Raw genomic sequence first — 19,524 nt, forward strand, 5'->3', positions numbered from 1 at the left:
TTTCTCGGATGGTCGGGGCCAGATAGCTCTAGGGACGCCTGGTTCTGATCCAGTCAGCACCAGTGGTCCTAGAAATTCTAGGCTGGCCTCGTCAAGCCGGCCTGGCCGACTTGGACAGGCTAGTCGCAGACGTTCCGTGGGAACTTCGTCTCAGGGAGTGTCTGTGGTCTCAAGGACCAATTTACCATCGTGCTTTACAGTCGCTGGTTTTAATGGCCTGGCCATTGAGACCCAAGTACTGAAGGACAGAGGTTTGTCAGCTTCAGTCATTCCTACCCTTATTAAAGCAAGGAAAGCGACTTCCAGCAAGGTCTATTATCACACATGGAAGACTTATATTGCGTGGTGCGAATCTTTAGGATTTCCTCCACGTACCTATTCGGTGACTCGAATATTGGCTTTTTTGCAACAAGGGGTTGAGCAGAAGCTAGCCTTGAGCACCATCAAGGGTCAAGTTTCAGCATTAGCAATCTTCTTTCAGAAACCTTTAGCTACCAAGTCCTTGGTGCGGAATTTCATCCAGGGGGTGCGGCACCTGGCTCCACCAGTCCGCGAGCCCTTACCGCCCTGGGATCTTAATTTAGTTTTGTCGGTTCTACAGAAACCTCCCTTTGAAAACATCAGGGAGATTCCCTTGTTTACTTTATCCCAGAAGGTGGCCTTCTTGGTGGCTATCACTTCTGCTCGCAGGGTGTCAGAACTGGCTGCATTATCATGCCAGTCCCCATACCTAGTGATTCATAGGGATAAGGTAGTACTTCATCCTAAGCCATCCTTTCTTCCTAAGGTGGTTTCAGATTTTCATCTGAATGAAGATATTGTACTACCTTCCTTGTGTCCTCAGCCCAAGCATCATCGGGAACATGCGTTGCATTCCTTGGATGTGGTTCGGGTAATCAGAGTATACCTGAAAGCTACGGAAGCATTCCGTAAGACGGATTCACTTTTTGTGATCACGGATGGCCCCAGAAAGGGTTTGCCTGCATCTGCCGCGACCATTGCCAAATGGATTAGACAGACGGTGGTACAGGCTTATTCTATTAAGGGTCAGAGTCCTCCGTTCCCTGTTAGGGCGCACTCCACTCGAGCGCTCAGTACTTCCTGGGCCTTTCGCCATCAGGCGTCAGTGGTCCAGGTATGTAAAGCGGCCACCTGGTCGTCGGTACATACCTTTACAAAATTCTATAAAATTGATGTGACGGCATCGGCGGATGCCTCATTTGGCCGCAAGGTTTTGCAGGCCGCAATTTGAGGAGACCGGTGGTCTACCTCGAGAGTTTTTTTCTGTTTGAAAAATTTCTTTTTTGTTGAGTCTCATCCATAAGGATGAGCATTGTAAACTTCTAGTTGGCACCGGTTGGGCCTTCTAGATTGGGATTTGATTTCCATTTTCCCACCCCTCAGTTGTGATACTGCTCTGGGACGTCCCGAAGGTGCTGTATCACCGAGGACTACGTCTGTCAATGAGCGATAGAGAAAAATGGATTTTTGTAAAATCTTACCGTAAAATCCTTTTCTCTTAGCTCATTGACAGACGTAGTCCCCGCCCCTCTGTTTTGGAGTTGGGTTGGGTTAAAATCTCTAAAGACTGCTTTTTGACATAACTGATTTGCTGAGGCAGAGAGAGAGAGGATATACCCTCTGGGACTGCCCCTAGGGTGTGGCCAGAGCATTTTAATTTCCTGTCTAGTCCTGCTCCTGTGGAGGCAACATAACCCGAAGGTGCTGTATCACCGAGGACTACGTCTGTCAATGAGCTAAGAGAAAAGGATTTTACGGTAAGATTTTACAAAAATCCATTTATTTCTTCATGGCATAGATTGAGTAACGTGTTGGAAACATTCCCCAGATTTTGGTCCATATTGACATGATAGCATCCAGCAGTTGCTGCAGATTTGTTGGCTGCACATCCATGATGCAAATCTTCCATTCCACCACATGCCAAAGGTGCTCTATTGGATTGAGATCTGGTGACTGTGGAGGGCATTGGAGTACAGTGAACTCATTGTCATGTTGAAGAAACCAGTTTGAGATGATCTGAGCTTTGTGACATGGTGCATTTTCCTGCTGAAAGTAGCCATCAGAAGATGGGTACTCTGTAGTCATAAAGAGATGGACATGGTCAGCAAGAATACTTGGGTAGGCCGTGGCGTTTAAACGATGCTCAATTGGTACTAAAGGGCCCAAAGTGTGCCAAGAAAATATCCCCCATATAATTACACCACCACCAGCCTACACTGTGGATACAAGGCAGGATGGATCTATGCTTTCATGTTTACGCCAAATTCTGACCCTACCATCTGAATGTCGCAGCTGAAATTGAGATTCATCAGACCGAGCAACGTTTTTCCAATCTTCTATTGTCCCATTCTGGAGAGCCTGTGCGAATTGTAGCCTTAGTTTCCTGTTCTTAGCTGACAGGAGTGGCACCTGGTGTGGTATTCTGCTGCTGTAGCCCATCTGCTTCAAAGTTCGATGTGTTGTGTATTCAGAGATGGTATTCTGCATACCTTGGTTGTAACGAGTGGTTATTTTAGTTACTGTTGCCTTTCTATCATCTTGAACCAGTCGGCCCATTCTCCTCTGATCTCTGACATCAACAAGTATTTTTGCTCACACAACTCTGGCTCACTGGATATTTTCTCTTTTTCTGACTATTCTCTGTAAAACCTAGAGATGGTTGTGCGTGAAAATTGCAGTAGATCAGGCGATTTTGAAATACTCAGACCAGCCCATCTGGCACCAACAACCATGCCACTTTTAAAGTCACCTAAATCCCCTTCCCCATTCGGATGTTAAGTTTGAACTTCAACAAGTTGTCTTCACCATGTCTAGATGCCTAAATGTATTGAGTTGCTGCCATGTAATTGGCCGAATGACAATTTGTGTTACCAAGCAATTGAACAGGTGTACCTACAAAAGTGGCTGGTGTGTGTAAATCCCACCAACATCCAAATGCCATTGTAGCAAGATAATCAACGTTATTCACTTAACTGTCATTGGTTAGAATGTTATGGCTGATCAGTGTATGCTGCTGTGAATTGTGGTGCTGTCGGGGGGGGGGGAGGGGGAGGAGACTGCGCTTTAGGCTAATGTGTTTTAATTTTTTTTACACACAAATAAAAAAATTTGGGTCTCCTTTTTAACAATAAATGATGGTAAGGTAGATTTTCTTTAAGAGAGATGTGCCAGTCTTTTTTTGTTTTGCTTAAATATTCAGCCTTTTAATTGTTAATAAAATGCATTTAGTGCTTTCAAAAGGAAATTCATCACTTCTAGAACAAAGCTTAGTAGCTGGAAAAATATGCAGACAAATCGTTCTGACCAGACCTCAAAACTTCCTGTCTTGCCAAGTCTCTTCTTAGGAAATATTTAAATGGCCTGTTAACAAATGGACTAAAAAGGAATTGGCAAGTGCGTGAATCACAAATTAAAAATTCCATGCCATAAGAGACATGAGTGTGTGGAATACACCTACATCTGTGTAGAAAAGATAGTGACTTTACATTTTTCTCATGAAATCTAGTGTTAATTCCTGACTAAATGTATATTTAAATAGAGTAGAATCCTATAATCTTCTGAAGCAGTTTAGGTCTTTGGGTACTAAAACAGGGGTGCACAAAGCACATTATTCCACCTTTTAGAGCCGGTTCACACTGGGGCGACTTGGTCGCCTGACAAGTCTCCGTGGGTCGCCTGCCATAGAATAGCACAGGACCCGTTCTAATAGGAGCGACACATGTCGCTCCGACTTAGAAAAAGGGTCCTGTACTACTTTGGGGTGACCTGCATTGACTTCAATGATATGAAGTCCGTGCATGTCGCTCCGAGGTTGCTGTGCACCGCAACTTCACAGGTCGCCCCGGGAAGTCTGGTCGCCTGTATGTGAACCGGCTCTTACGCTGACACCCCCCCCCCCCCTCCTCACACCACCACACCATACTTCAAAGTTGCAAGGGTGCATGCCCCTTAAAGGGTTCACTGACTATTCATTGCTCCCTGGGAATAGGCCCTGCAGGGGACTGGGAGCATGCACATACTGAGATGCCATGGATGCACTGTATGCTAGAACTTCATCAGGGTTCTCAGGTAAAATCTCACAAAACCAGTCCTCTAATTCTGATCTGCAAGCAGTGGAATCCAGTAATGATTATGTGAGTCATCACAAAATTTTGCTGCCTCCTAACAAACAGAGTTTCTACAAGGAGTTGAGTTCTCCAAGTATCAGCTTTTTGGTTTCAGTTTTTAAAACTGAGATGAGCAGCAATCCTAATGATTGCAGTTCATCTCGGATCATTATCGGTTTATGAAACCAAGATGATCGGGGAGAATATGTTCTTCTCAGATCATCTCCACACACAGAGAATCTGTTATTGACTGACACAGAAACGGCCAGTTTATGAAGCTGCGATCTCCACACTTTACTGGTGATCTCTGTCAGAATTCACACTCCCAGAGTCACCAGTCCAGAGGTGGTGAATCGGGGAGAGAAGACAGAATCCCTGGAGAACTGAGGGGGAAGAAGGAAGATTGACTTCCTTCCTGGATCAGACCCCCAAAGACCGTAAACATGTCCCCCTGCTGTGTGTGTATGTGTGTATGTATGTATGTGTGTATGTATGTATATATGTGTATATATATATATATATATATATATATATATATATATATATATATATATATATATAATATTGAATGCCTGTGTCCTCAGCAGTGATGATTTACCCCTGCTTAATAAAGGGCACCAGTGTGTTTGTCTTTTTCTTGTACTGCAATCTCGCTATGTCTCAGGAGATTACAGGCAGCCTATTCACTTGAATCTTGGCCATTTTCAGAGGAAAAACTTCTCAATTCTCCTCCCTCTGAGAACTGAAGTACTCTGCTTCATTAACAGGGTGCCAGAGGAGATAATTTTCCTCTGAGAACTGGCGAAAATTGAACTGAGAGAAAAATGCTCAGTTTCATAAACGTACACCTAAGCTATCATCAGTAACGTTGCTATGGTTAGTGGATAGACTTGTTATTGCATAGCGAACCTTACTAGTTTCTGTAGACACACACAAAGTTAGGGATGCACCGATCCGACTTTTTTGGTACCGATACCAATATCTGGCGTTGTGAAATCGCCAATACCGGAACCGATCCAGAGCTACACACAAAGCAAGCGGCTGCAGTACAGAGCAAAGCCGGTGCTTCATGTGTACGGCTCCTCCATTCACAGGCAGAGTGCATCTGATATCACTCTGCCTGTGAGCCGGGCCTATACAGGAAGTAGCGGCTCCCATCCCATACTACTACTGCACCTTGTAAGGGATGGCTGAGCCATTACCAAGCAAAAACCGGATCGGCCAGTGGATCGGTCAATGTTACCGATCCATCTAAAATGGCCATATCGGCGCTGATATCTGATCCGAATATCGGATCGGTGCATCCCTACACAAAGTAGGGCAACAGGTCGTTCAATACATTTAATTGGTTTGTTAAAGTGACAGAGTGAAGCAAGCCATACCTGCAGAGGGAGACTTTAATTACTCCCTTTTCCACTGCCCACACTTCTGAGCACCACTCTGATCCTGGGAAATCTTCTGCTGAAGCCCACAAGAAAACCAGCACCTTTGAGATCTCTTCAGCTTGTAGCCGCGTCTCACATCCTATTGGGCATGCGCAGAATATTTAGGGAATTTTGATCACATCGTAAGGGGTCAGGCAAAAGTCCTAGTGTGCATGCGCACCAACGGGTCGGGCAGCGGGATCTCTTATAACAAACCTCCATCCGATCTCCATGGCCCACACTGCACCGACCCGACAATGAGACAGTGGGCGTGCGCGTGTGGGTAGGGAATAGGATTGTCCCATTGTCGGCTCGGCGGAGTGTGTGCCATGGAGATCGGATGGATGTTTACTATAAGAGATGCCGCTGCCTGATCCGTTGGTGCGCATGCGCCCGCTCATGCGCAGTAGGACTTTTGCCTCATCCCTTACGATGTTATCAAAATTCCCTACCTATTCCACGCATGCGCAGTAGAACGTGTGACGCGGCTACAGCTGGTGCATGACGAACCCGCACCGAAAATGACGTAGGTAGGGAAATCTGATGGGGTAGGGTTTTCTGATAGAACACCGCCTCCACTTCTTCCTACGCATGTACATGATGGTGGCAGCATCATGTTGTGGGGATGCTTTTCTTTAGCAAGGCAGGGAAACTGGTCAGAGTTGATGGGAAGATGGATGGAGCCAAATACAGGGCAATCTTAGAAAACCTGTTAGTCTGCAAAAGACTGAAGACTGGGGTAGAGGTTCAGCTTCCAGCAGGACAAAGACTCTAAACCTACAGCCAGAGCTACAATGGAATGGTTTAGATCAAAGCATACTCCTGTTTTAGACTGGCCCAGTCAAAGTCCAGACCTAAATCCATTTGAGAATCTGTGGCAAGACTTGAAAATTGCTGTTCACAGATTCTCTCCATTCAATTTGTCAAAGCTTGACCTATTTTTAAAAGGATTGGGCAAAAATGTCGCTCTCGATGTGGAAAGCTGGTAGAGATATACCCAAAAAGACTTGCAGCTGTAGTTGCAGTGAAGGGTGGTTCTGAAAGTATTGACTCAGGGAGGCCGAATACATATGCATGTCACACTTTTCAGATATTTATTTGTAAAAAAGTTTGAAAACCATTTTTTTCCTTCCACTTCACAATGTGCCACTTTGTATTGGTCTATCACAAAATCCTAATAAAACACATTTTACATTTTTGGTTGTAACATGACAAAATGAAATATTTCAAGGGGTATGAATACTTTAGCAAGGTACTGTAGATTTGCCACATCTAACACATCACCTTTTTAAGTTATGGTTGTCCTTTTGCACAATTTTATTTTGTCTACACCGCTGTTTATTCGGTTTAGTACATTGTCACTTGTGGTCGGTAAATTAATGATGATTAGAACTGCGAGTATGGTTAAGTCGGTGTGGTGTGCCAGAACCGACGTAGGGGGTAGGCCTGTAAATAAAAGAGGGCCACCCGAGGGATAGTGTACCAAGGAAAAAAGGGTGAAGGTGGGTGGGGTGACAGCGAGTGACGCGGCAGGCGGGGAAGGGAGGAGCAGCGTCTTAAAGGCACGCTAACTCCTCCCACAAATACAGGCCTGCGGCCTAACACTTGTGGTCGGTAAATTAATGATGATTAGAACTGCGAGTATGGTTAAGTCGGTGTGGTGTGCCAGAACCGACGTAGGGGGTAGGCCTGTAAATAAAAGAGGGCAAAAAGGAAGCAATAAACACACTTATTCATGACACAACTTATGATACAAGATTCTTGAAAGCCAACCTTACCTCTTTCTCCGGATGTGAGATGAAAGCGTGGTAAATAACTGATTCCCACCGCCCTAGATATTAATTATGTGCCCTGGCGTATTGGCACTAGAAGCAGCTGAAGCCGCCCCTATTCAGAACGAATGTCCGGAATGCGATGAGGGGCCCCAGCCTAATTCAAAGCATAACGTGCGTATGTAGAATAATTTAGTAGTGATAGGGGACTACCTGACAGGAAGAATAGCGGAGAGCGGCTGGGAGTGGCCTGAGCTGGTAGATGTTAGGATAACTAGGGCACCAGTTAATCTCGGTCGGGTGGAAGGGAAGCCAACGGATGGCGTATCTGCCCGGTCTATGAACGTCGGAGTGTAGAGGACGTAGTGGTCCTCTACCTAAAACCTCTAGAGGAAGCATGATAGCCTGACTGACTGGGTCGTAAAGGTGAATTCTCCGGGTCTAAGGAACCCATGAGGCTAAAGCATGGAGGTTTGATGACTAGGTTGTGAGGTTTGAATGGTAATGTGACCAGTACGCCAGAAAAGGTCCGGAATTCCCATCTATGGGCAAACGCACATTGTCTCATGATGAACAACCTTACTAATGCCTTGCAATACTTCCTTCACCGGGTAAGCCCTGAGGAAAGGAGAAAGCTTGGAGCAGATGACAAGATGTGGTGTCGAATGCCAGACAAGTAAAGTTTGAACGTGTTGAATGAAAGTCTGAGCTGAAAGGTGGCAAAACAGCGAATGCGACCATGGTTTAACTGAACGATCGTGTAAGTCTAATTCTACTGCGAACCTTGGAAGATGGTCATGGCTCTGACGCGAGCCCTCCTGGTGTTTGCAGATGAGGCTACCCGAGACACTTGACACTGAGTGCCAAATCCAGGCTGGCCCAGGGTCAACTTGTCGAACTTGGGGAACTTGTGATGTGAACGCAGAAGAGGGAGAACTGAAAGGTGGCCGCCAACCAGGACAGCCAGCGAACTAGCCTCACAATGATCAAGAAGATGAACGGCCCTAAATTGATTACGTCGCAGGCTGTCCTGTTGACACTGTAACACTTCACCGCCATTCCTGACCAGGATTGCCCCATGCGAAAGCCGCCGTCACTATCAGGTAAATTCCTAATGAGGCCGAAGTCTCGCGAAAGGCCGGTAAGCCAAGAGACTCTTCCAGCCAACAATCACTTAACCAAGAGTTTGTATGTTGCTGCAACCCCGAAACCGGTGGCTGCGTCCGTCCGGAAACTGTGGACAGGCGGATAACGGAGGGATGAACATGGAGACCCCATTTCAGTGTACCAGGAATTCCATCCACATGGCCAGGTTTGCCTTAGCCGGGGAATCTGAGTGACCAAAGTTCATCTGGAAGGCCTGGTAATAAGCCCAATGCCTAGAAATAATTGACCTACCTTGGGGAATAAAGCACATCGCAAAGAACAAAGAACCTACCAGGATTGTAGAACCTTAACGAGTAAAAGTTCCAACTTGTAGGAACTTGACTACGCCCTTGCGAAAGCGCCCGAGCTTGTCCACGGGGAGACTAGACTGCGTGGTGTCGGAATCGAGTGTGATGACTAGGAAGACTAGGCTAGTGGTGGGTTCAGTAATCTAGTCTAGTGACAGGGGGACGCCTAAGGTAGTAACAGTGCTACAGTGCCTTGAGACAGACAGGGTTGCAGTCGCTAAGTACGACCAACAGGAAAACCATCCACATGATGTCACATCGTGGGCCACCTAGAGACATAGAGGAGGAACCAGCAGAGAGTCTCGGCGAATGTGACGAATCTTCTCGGACTAACAGCAAAGTAACATTCCTCAGCCCTTGACACCATGAACATGCCAAAAGGAGGAACGAACGGGTAACGATTGAAGGCGTTTGAAGTTATCGGACTAACTGAGCCATACGGCCCTACCTGCCTTCAAGATTGCTTGAATGGCATAATCCAAGGAGAAGAAGTAAAGAGAGAATTTGGTAGATGGAACGAGGGCATTTCAGGCTCGGGTAGTGGACGAATGAGGAGCAGATTAATGACCAGATTATTATTATTTTCCTTGAACAAACACTAGAGGCTATCCCAATAGAGTTTGTGTGCCAGGAGGCTTAGAAGGGCACATGGATTTGCATAGGCCCGAAAGCATATAGAACAGACGTGCAGTAGTCTGCCGGCGCTGAAAATTACAGGCACCTCCATTAGGTTATTGCATAAATGAGCCAAACAACGACGGGACGACCAAGCTTGTCCCTTAGGCCACGTTGATCAAGCTTACTAGCTCCCCACGAGGAACCAGGAAAGGAGGGATCGGCCTCTGAGGGGCCCAGGTCGGCAGTATGAGAGGTGAAAGAGCAGACTGCACAAGACGGGGCACAAAGCCTGCAAAATATCTGAAAAAGAGTTCTGAGCCTAAGAAGCTCTAGTGAGAACGGATGTAAGACTGGGCCAAGGCTGCAACTGTTTAGCTGACACAGACTTGTGGAAGTCGTAGAATGAGAAAACCCCCCCCGCACTTGTGGCCTAAGTCGACCACTTCATGAAGGGATAAATCGAATATCTCCCGGCATGCAGACGCACGGAGCACGCAATGTCCCTGTAGATGCCGAAGGCTAGGACAAAATCCGGTATGGCAAGCTTTTGTTGAGTCTTGGGTCTCAGCCTTCAAACGATTGCCAAATCAACGTAATTGTACACCCAGTACCCTACAACGTCTTGGGAGACAACCAGCAAGGAAACCGGATTCATGTCCTTTCATCTAAGATGTCCTAACGGAGGGCTAGGGGGACCATGTGTGCTGGGGTAAAGACTGGGGAAGCAGAAGGGGAGAAAGTGGCGAGGCTGGGCCTACCCTACCAACTGTTAGGAGCGAGAGCCTGTAACGGCCTGGAGGGAGGTGGGACCACGTGGGATGGCCAGCGTATCCAGTTGGGCGGTCTGTCACTGTTTGACTGTAGTGATCACAGGATGGTGTCAAGTGTCCCTTGAATGTCCGTCCTAACCCCCCCCCCCCCCCGAGAGCTGGTACCCAGTCCAGGATCCGCTGAGAGCTGTACGTAGAATTCAGCCTTCTTGCCGTAGCTGAAAAAGGGGGGCCCCTGTGGTGCAAAACAGACGAAAACCTGGGGATGGTCCAGGGTCTTAAAAAGGCCTGGCGTGGAAGGTTCTCGGAATTCCCTGGGGGTACCAGTTCTTAGCAGGGGTGGTAGGCCTAGGGGGTGTGCATGGGGGAGACGACCCTTCACCTACGTTGGCACCTTGAGACACGCTGAAAGAAAAAAAAAAAGAAGATAACAAACAAAGGAACTTAGTTAAACAACACCGTAAAGCTAACACAGAACTGGCTGGCTAACTAGTGCCGAGGCGAAAAGCTGACTACCCCATGACAGGTGAGGCCCTGCTAGTTGCCGAGCGGCAGGTGAGAGGCTCTATCTATGATTTGGGCGTGGGGCAAGAGCCACTAGCGTGGTGGCGGGGTGTTGGCCTCTCGATGACAGTAAAAGATTTAAAACGTGTGGCCGTGACAGGTGAGGCCCTAACTATGACCCCAAGAGATGGGGGGTGCGAGGCACTAACTATGATTTGGCCCGAGGGCGAAAATCTCCGTGTTGAGATTGGGGTGTTGGCCTCGCGGGACCAGCTACCAGGGAGACTAAGGCCAGCGCCTAGCCCTAAATAGCCAGTTCTCTAACCCTATACGGGGGCTTGACGAAGGGGTAGTGCAACATACCTAGCGAAGAAGTAGTAGTAGTACACAATGTAGCAAAGTAGTGTAGTAGTATAAATAGTGGTAATGCACGCGGAAACGATAGTATCTAGTAGTCGTGTGGAGTTGCAGTGTATATGGCCGTAGCACAGGCGGTAGTAACAGCATTAGTAGTGAAGAAAATAGTGTATGGCAAAATATGGTAGTAATAGTATCAGCCGTGATGTGGCGTGTCCGTATAGTAGTGTCCACAGAAGTGACATGCGTGACGGCATGTATGGCAATAGTACACGTGAGGTAATGGTATTGGCAGCGCGTCCGTAGTGTAAGGCAGTAGCGCGCGCGGTAGTAAACGAAAATAAGGCAGTATATCGCCATAGCGCACATAAAGGCGTAGCAGTGTATCAGTACGCGGTTAGTTGTGGTAGTAATGGTATGCAGCGTTGCTGCTTAAACAGTAGGGCACAGAAACAGGAGTGTGCAGCACGTAAGGTGATAGTCCAAGAGGTATCAGCAGTAACAGTAGAATGACGGTAACATTGCGGCAATACCCATAGAAAAATAGTAATCTCAGAGTAGAAGTACACATACTAACCATAGTAATAAGAGTAACAATACCTATAGTAACATGGTTTAGAGTAGCCATACCCACATCAAAATAATCTTAGCAGAGTAGCAGTACCCCTGGTAACAACAGTATTAGAGTAGCAGTAACAGTAGTAACACTAGTATGAGAGTAACAATACCCCTAGAAAAAGTATTAGTAGTAACAGAACCCCTGGTCACAATAGTAATTAGAGAAGCAGTACCTAAGTAACAAAGCAGTGTCCATAGGCAGAGCAACAGTACACAAGTAGCAGTAGAAAAAAAAAAACAGCATGAAGTACAACAGCTAGTACCAGTGGTAACAGTAAGTGTAGGGAAAGGTAAGAAACAGGGCCGTGGCCTGGTGCAGGCAAGGCAGAACAAGACCCCCCCCTAGAACCCCCCAAGAAGCAGGGCCGTGGCCTGGTGCAGGCAAGGCAGGAATCAAGCCCCCACAGGAAACCCTCCCCCCCAACGGTACCTGCCGCCCGGCGGCCGGATGGATGGACGGCCGCACGAGCGGATGAAGTCAGGGCAGGAGGCTGAAGCAGGCTGGAGGCAGGCCGGAGGGAAATGGCGGCGGTGGTGGTGGAGGCAGCGGTGGCGGCGGGGTCGGCACGATCAGTGGGGTCAGCGGCTGCTGCTCAAAGCTGCAGTGCGGAGCGGAGCGGTGCGGTGCGGTGCCTGGAGGACCGGAAGTTCGGCTGTCCGGGATGACAGCGAGTGACGCGGCAGGCGGGGAAGGGAGGAGCAGCGTCTTAAAGGCACGCTAACTCCTCCCACAAATACAGGCCTGCGGCCTAACACTTGTTAGTTTCTTTCTTTGAAACTGAACTCCAGGAAAACTGCGAAATACTCATAAAAATACATACAGTATCTCAGAAAATTTAGTACACCCCTCACATTTTTTTAAAATATTTTATTATATCTTTTCATGTGACAACACTGAAGAAATGACACATTGCTACAATGTAAAGTAGTGAGAGTACAGCTTGTATAACAGTGTAAATTTACTGTCCCCTCAAAATAACTCAACACACAGCCATTAATATCTAAACCGCTGGCAACAAAAGCTGTACACTCACTGCTTTTACATTGTAGCAAAGTGTAACTTCTTCAGTGTTGTCACATGAATAAATATAATAAAATATTTACAAAAATGTGAGGGGTGTACTCACTTTTGTGAGATACTGTATATGGGACCTGTCAATCCTGCAACAAACAGTCCTGTGTTTCAGGGCAAGAGACCTGATATGTCACTGCTGTAGTTCAGGAACACATACAGGTCTCCTCCCCACCCCCCAGCCATGACTGGACAGAGAAATATTCTCCGGTCTGCTGCTTTTCCTTTCAATCAATCTGCTTTCCTCCTATCCACATGCTTTTTGCATTGCAACACAGATGATTTGATCCTTGTACTGCTTTTTTTTTTTTTCTTAAATTTTGTAAGTGAAAAATAGTGAATATATGCACACTTGCAAAACTGTCTTGTGGCTTATTCCAGAAGGTTTCCCAGCTGTGCAGGAGCTGGGGTTCCCTACAATCTTATGTCTGGTGCAATGGCATAGGCCCCTATATTTACTAACTGGGCAGACACCTTCAATGCAGAGATCAGTATGGCTCCTCAGAGACATGTCCTCTCTTTAAAATTGAACATCCAATCTTTTGTTTTAATCAATTCTTCTCTACGGCCACTTTGTGTGCACTCAATTCTTTGGCAAACACAGATATGACCTTGTAAAAGTAGCAATGACATCCTTACACTGCTGCACATAGCCTGTGATAGGATGCAGCATGTCTACCCATTTAGGGCTGCCTACAGAAAACTACAATAGGGGTTGGAGACCTGACCAGTCACCCTGAACATGGAGTGAGAGCAACAGTGACCGGTTTTTATTACAGAAAGCTGCTACATTAAGGCAAATTTTTGCTCTGCATTACTGTAATAACCTGGAAGAAATACACAAAGCACACCAAGATTCAAGTAAAAATATGCACGACTCTTGTATTTAGACTAAATTTGCTTATCCTGTGGATCTGCTTAGACACAAGGAACAAATGGCTTAAAAAGAGCAGGAGGGAGTTCCTGTAGAACATTTCCTGTGAGGGGATGATTACGTCACTTCGCCTTAGATGGTAGCACCCCTTCAACACCTCCTCCTAATACTATACAGTGCATGATAATATGGAACATGCATAATGAGCCAGGTAACACAAATTTTCAACTATGCATGTGAAATTGTACAATTTCTATCCACTTAAGAACCAGGCCTATTTCTGACACTTGTTATTTACAAGATAAAACCAGTATTTTTTTGCTAGAAAATTACTTAGAACCCCTAAAAATTTGTTTTATTTATTTTTTTGTGGAGACCCTAGAGAATAAAATGGAGATCATTGCAATACTTTGACACACTGTATTTGCATTTTTTTTTTTTTTTTAAGTAACTTTGGTACTTGAAGAGGAAGTAAACCCTCCTCTGCAAGTTGTACCTATATGTAAGCCTATGATGAGGCTTACCTATAGGTACTGTAAATATCTCCTAAACATGAACCGTTTAGGAGATATTTACCTTACATGCAGCCAGTGACGTCACTGGCGCATGCGTTCTGAAGGAACTGGTGTCGTTCCTTCAGAGCCCCGTGCCGTGACCGTCGGCTCCCGCGTGCATGCGTGGGAGTGATGTCACTGCAGCTCTGGCCAATCAGATGCCGCGATCCCGGAAGACGGGCGACTGAACATGTCGCCCGTCATAGAGGTAAGCGGGCGGCACAGCGGGGGCTCGTTCTAAGGTAATTATTTCATAATGAGCTAGTATGCGATGCATACTAGCTCATTATGTGTTTCTCTTTCAGGGTGAAAAAAAAAAACTGGTTTACAACCTCTTTAATGTCCACAGGTTACCAGTTTAGAGTTAGAGGAGGTCTGGTGTTAGAATTTTTGCTCTCACTGTGATGATCGAGGCAATGGCGCACGTGTGGTTTGAACACCCTTTACATATGTGGGCGCAACTTGCGTATGCATTCGCTTCTGCGTGCAAGCTCGGCCCTCTGGGCGCTTTACATTTGTATCTTATTTTACTTTCATTTTTACTGTCCTTCTTTTTTTTTTTTTTTTTTTTTTTTATCCCTTTTATTTTTATCATGAGGAATGTAAATGTCCTTTGAAGACCTCAGATCTCACATTTACACCTAAAAGCATTAAAAAAAAAAATTAATTGCCCCTTTTTAAGGCCGTTGGACAAAAGTGATGTTTGACGTCACTCTAGTCCTCCCAAGGGCATAGAGTAGAGTGGGGGCCATCGTGCCTTCACTCGACTTCCTGCCCATCCGCATAGGGGATCGGATTGCTTTCCCGCTAGCGACAGCTCTGGTAAGCGGGAAAAACTACAGAGAAGCGGCGGGAGGGGGGTGGGCACCTCTCCCGCTGCCCATAAAAGTGATCCCGTGGCGAATCCACCACTGTGACCACTTTTATGTTAAAGCAGACTGCCTGCTATGTAAAAAAAAAAAAAAAAATACCGGGGTTATAGCAGCTATCTGTTGCCATAACCCCGGCATTTAGCGTCAAATTAGCAACTTAAATACGGTGGGCAGTCAGTGCTGGTATTAAAACAATGCTTTCATTCTGCTTTAATGAATGCATAACTGTCTTAATTGTTGTCTTGTATCTGTTTTATAATTCAGCTTTACGAACATTCACATTTTTATTGTATTGCTTCACTTTTTGCAAAAGAAATGCTTGCCAGGAAGACCTAAAATAACCATCAAAGACAAATATTTTGTGACGCACTCAAAAGTGCCTAAATATTTGTACAGCATATTATTAAATGATATCATTAATATTATTTAATAATAATTATTTATACCTGATTTTTAAATGGAATCTGGATTCTTATTAAATAGAATCTAGATTCCTATTAAATGCAGATTTATTATATTGATGTGCATGTAAAATGTATGTATGTGTGAAATGGTCATTTATAATTAGGCCAGGTCATTATTTACATTCCCATGGTGCTTCAGAATCAGACCGGCCATACATTGTTCAAATCTCGGCCTGGTCAGCAGGAACTGGCCCAAGATTCGAACCATTAATGGGCAGGCTGAATGTACCAAGTTGATCGATCAACTACAGCCTGCTGGAATAGCTTGCGATTATCGCAAGCAGCTGCTATAGCCGCTAGCCATAATTAGTCTTCTCCCAGCTGGCATGGCTTCCCCCGCTGGGAGAAGGCAATTTCCCAGCAGGAGGGATTCCCACATAAGCACGGTCTGTCTGTGTTGATGGGAGAATCAAATGAGTTTCTGTCCTGCAACCCGTGGTTACAGAAGATACATTTTCTCTGTGTATGGCCAGTCTAACAGTGGAGATGTAAGTGAGCTTCTGTGGTAAAGTTGGCCTATCCCTACACTAAAGTCATGTCATCTCCAGCATGCAGTAACTGGAAATGGGGATATGATATCGCTCTGTGACTCACTTTACACACGGATTACTTCCACAGCTCCACCCTCTTATTCAGTGGAATGGCTGATTGTGTCATAAAGTTATGAAATCTGTGAGGTAAGGGAAAGATATAGAAGTTACTATGATGCATGCTATTAAAACATAATTAGTTAAAAAAATATCCGACTTTAATAAATTACTTGTTTGCCTTTTCTATGACATAACCCCATACAAAAAAAATAGGGCAGTAACTATCCCCTTGTTATGTTGAAGATGTGACACATAAGGTAAGAATCTATTTATCTATTTAGTAATATGTGAAGGGAAATGGTACTAAGCAGCGATCCTTGTAGCTTTGCTAAATGGAGACCACCTTTTTTTTTTTTTTCCTAAATGACCACCAATATCCTTTTTCTCTTTTGTCCATTGATGGACACATCTTCATATCTTCAATTAAAAAATTGACTATGCCTATAGGGCAGTCCTAGGGTGTATACTACCACTTCCTGCTATAGGATCTGTTTTTTTCTGCCTAGTCAGGAGTAAGGACCTAGCTCCTTGCTGGGATCTATGGTCCTAGCATTTTTTCCTTTTTTAAACTGTATTTTTTTCTTTCTACAATCAACTGCCAGACTGGGTAACGCACTGAATATCCTAGACCCATACGGTCTCCCCAGTCTGCGAGCAAGTGCAGACCACAGCTCTGTGCTAGGTTGGGCGCGACATAGCCCCACTGGACGGTGACTGGCTGGCGGGTGAAACCCCTCGCGAGGACGCACACGACCGGGTTGTGGCCTAAGTCGCAGCGTACCTCTGGCCCACAGCAGCCCCCATTCCAAGATGGGGGGGTTCATCTGCATGGAGTGGTGCCCGCCCGGTTCCAAAGGTGTGGTGAGTAGTGTCCCCCCTTTCCTCTGAAAAATCTGAGTGAACGCAGGCCCCTCCCCGGGTTGGTCAGTCCCTCATGTGCCCTTCCTATCCTACTGGCACCCCCTCCTCATTAGTGGGTTCACCTGCACTAGCTATCTCAACCCCCCCCCCCCCCCAGACTCCCTGGCTGCAGTGGCTGTGCTGATGGACGTGGGGTGTGTGAGAGCTGTGGCTGGAGGAGGGGTGGTAGCATGCTGCGGCGGCTCCATTTGGTGTTTACTGGGGCCATAATGCCCTGGAGGGGGGTCCCTAGCTGTGCCCCCCCTTGCTGGATGAGAAACCTGATGTCCCTGGGCTCCAGGGAGTCACCCGCTTGCCGAGTGGCACCACCTTTTTACCATAGCTTACTGCATGGGAGCTCAGCAGCCATGTCTGTGTAGCCCGGCTGGCCATGTGTTTGTAGTTTCCCATTAGTCTATGGGAGGCCATTTTCTTGTAGCCTTTAGGAGCAGTGCTCGACGGTGGGCTTCTAGCGGCAGTTCAGCCATTTCCTCTTTCTCTCTGATTAGCGTGGAGCAAGCAGTTTGGTGTTTTCTCTCTACCTACAAAGCTGTGGTGAAGAGTCCCTGGGGCCATATATCCTTCCTCCTGCTATAGTAGTGTGGTTTGGTGTGCTGGGACCTGTAGTTCCATCGTTACTTTGGTGGTTGGTTTTTTAACAGTGTTTTCTTAGTCTTTGTGCAAACGCTGCTGGTGGTCCCTAGGTTACTATGGAGTCCACAGAGCATGTATCCCCACCTGACCCACTCTCAGAGGCTGTGGGGCCCTCTGGGTCTCAGCCCGCCCTGGCAGGCATGACGGCAGTCCTGCAGTCACTGGTGTCCAAAAATGGATATGGCTCTTCAAAAGAGACATGGTAAAAAGTGCCCTCTGCCTGTTTCCTCTGCGTCCTCAGATTGAGGCTGATTTGGCCCCCTTGGACGCAAGTCACCCCATGGGGTCTGCGTCCACGCACTTTTATTGCTCAGACAGTGAGGATGAGTCCTCTTCCACTACATCTGCTCAAGAGAAAGCACTTGTGGAGGCACTGATTGCATCAGTGCGGGAAACTCTAAAAATGGAGGACTCGCCGGTGCAATTTTGTACCCGCAGACCTTCCAAGGCGACTAAGGTTTTCCCCTTTCCCGCCTATTTCGACGTGCTTGTCGCTAGTCAATGGGGTTCCCCGAAAAACTCCTATCCTTTTGAGGAGTCCCTCTTAAACCGACAGTCCCCACCGGTGGTGGATTCTCAGGTTTCCAGATTAAATAGGGTCACTCTGCTACCAGTGGAGGACGCTCCACCGTTTAACCATTTGCCGACTGCCCGCCGCAGATTTACTGCAGCAAGCTGGCTTGGGTGCACGGAATGACATAGGGGTACGTCGGTCCCTAGAGTGGTGCTGATGGGCGAGCACGCACCACAGGGCGGCACGCTCCTGACCCCTCTAGGCAGCGGGGATGCCAATCCACGGGACTGGCAGCGCGATTGCCGCCAGGCATCCGCGATCGCTCCCCGCTGAGAGAGGACGGTCAGCTGTTGTAAACACAGCTGATCGTTCTTCTCTCTGAAATGATCGGACCGCCTGTGATCCTTCTATATAGGATCACAGGTCTCTATGGTCAATTTACAAGTCCCTCCCCCGACAGTTAGAAAACACCCCCCTAGGTTAACCCCTTCCCTGCAGAAAACAAATTGCCCTAAAATGTTAAATTTTGATTTTTACATTTTTTTGGGGGAATTTCATATAAACAAATGTGAAAATATTATTTCTCTTACGTCCTCCGACAGTCGCCGCCTCTTCATATTCGTCACATATGGGGGTATTAGACTTTGCTCCGAAGGAGTAGCTAGGCAACAGAATATGTTAACAATAAAGCTTTAACATATCCCACCCTCAAGGGGTGGTCCCCTCAGTCAATACCCTCCTACTTCCTGCAACCATATCTCAGTTTTAATGTCTAGCTTGTCAGGAGTGGCTGGCTCTCTCTGTGCTGGGACTTTCTGTCCCAGACTCTTTCTTCTTTTTAATATTTTATTTGAATTTTATTTGAGTTTTCTCTCTATCTTTACTTAGCTGTTATTTTTGTCAGCATTAGTTAGTTCTTCGGACGAAGAGGATCATGCGGACTGGGTCTCGGGCTGATCCCCCTGGTCGCAGGTCGTGGGTCAGTGGCTTCCCAGTCTGCCATCGAGCGTTCAGCCAGGTAACGCTCCTGGCACAGTGAACGACCCATCCCTGTTCGGTGCAGGGATGATTGGTGAGGTGGCTACCTCACCGGACGCTGTGCGGTTTCTTAACCTCCATTGTGTGCGTCTTGAATTGCGACTCTCCCTGCCTCATGTGCAGCGGTTTGTTCGCCTGTGCGGGTTCCCCACGCCATGTGAGGTAAGTGTATTTATGTGGGGACCTGTCTGTCTGGGGGGGTCTCAGTCTGGGACTGTGTAACCTGCCTTTAATCACACTGCTTTGTCTCCCTATCTCTCGGCTGCATGCTGTGGGCTGCAAGGGGGGGGGGGAGCTGTATGACACTGTGTGTGTCAGGCTGGGCAGTGTGAGAAGCTGTGTGCTGTG

Source organism: Pelophylax lessonae, assembly GCF_965119305.1.
Source record: "Pelophylax lessonae genome assembly, chromosome: 2".
NCBI classification, from domain to species: domain Eukaryota; kingdom Metazoa; phylum Chordata; class Amphibia; order Anura; family Ranidae; genus Pelophylax; species Pelophylax lessonae.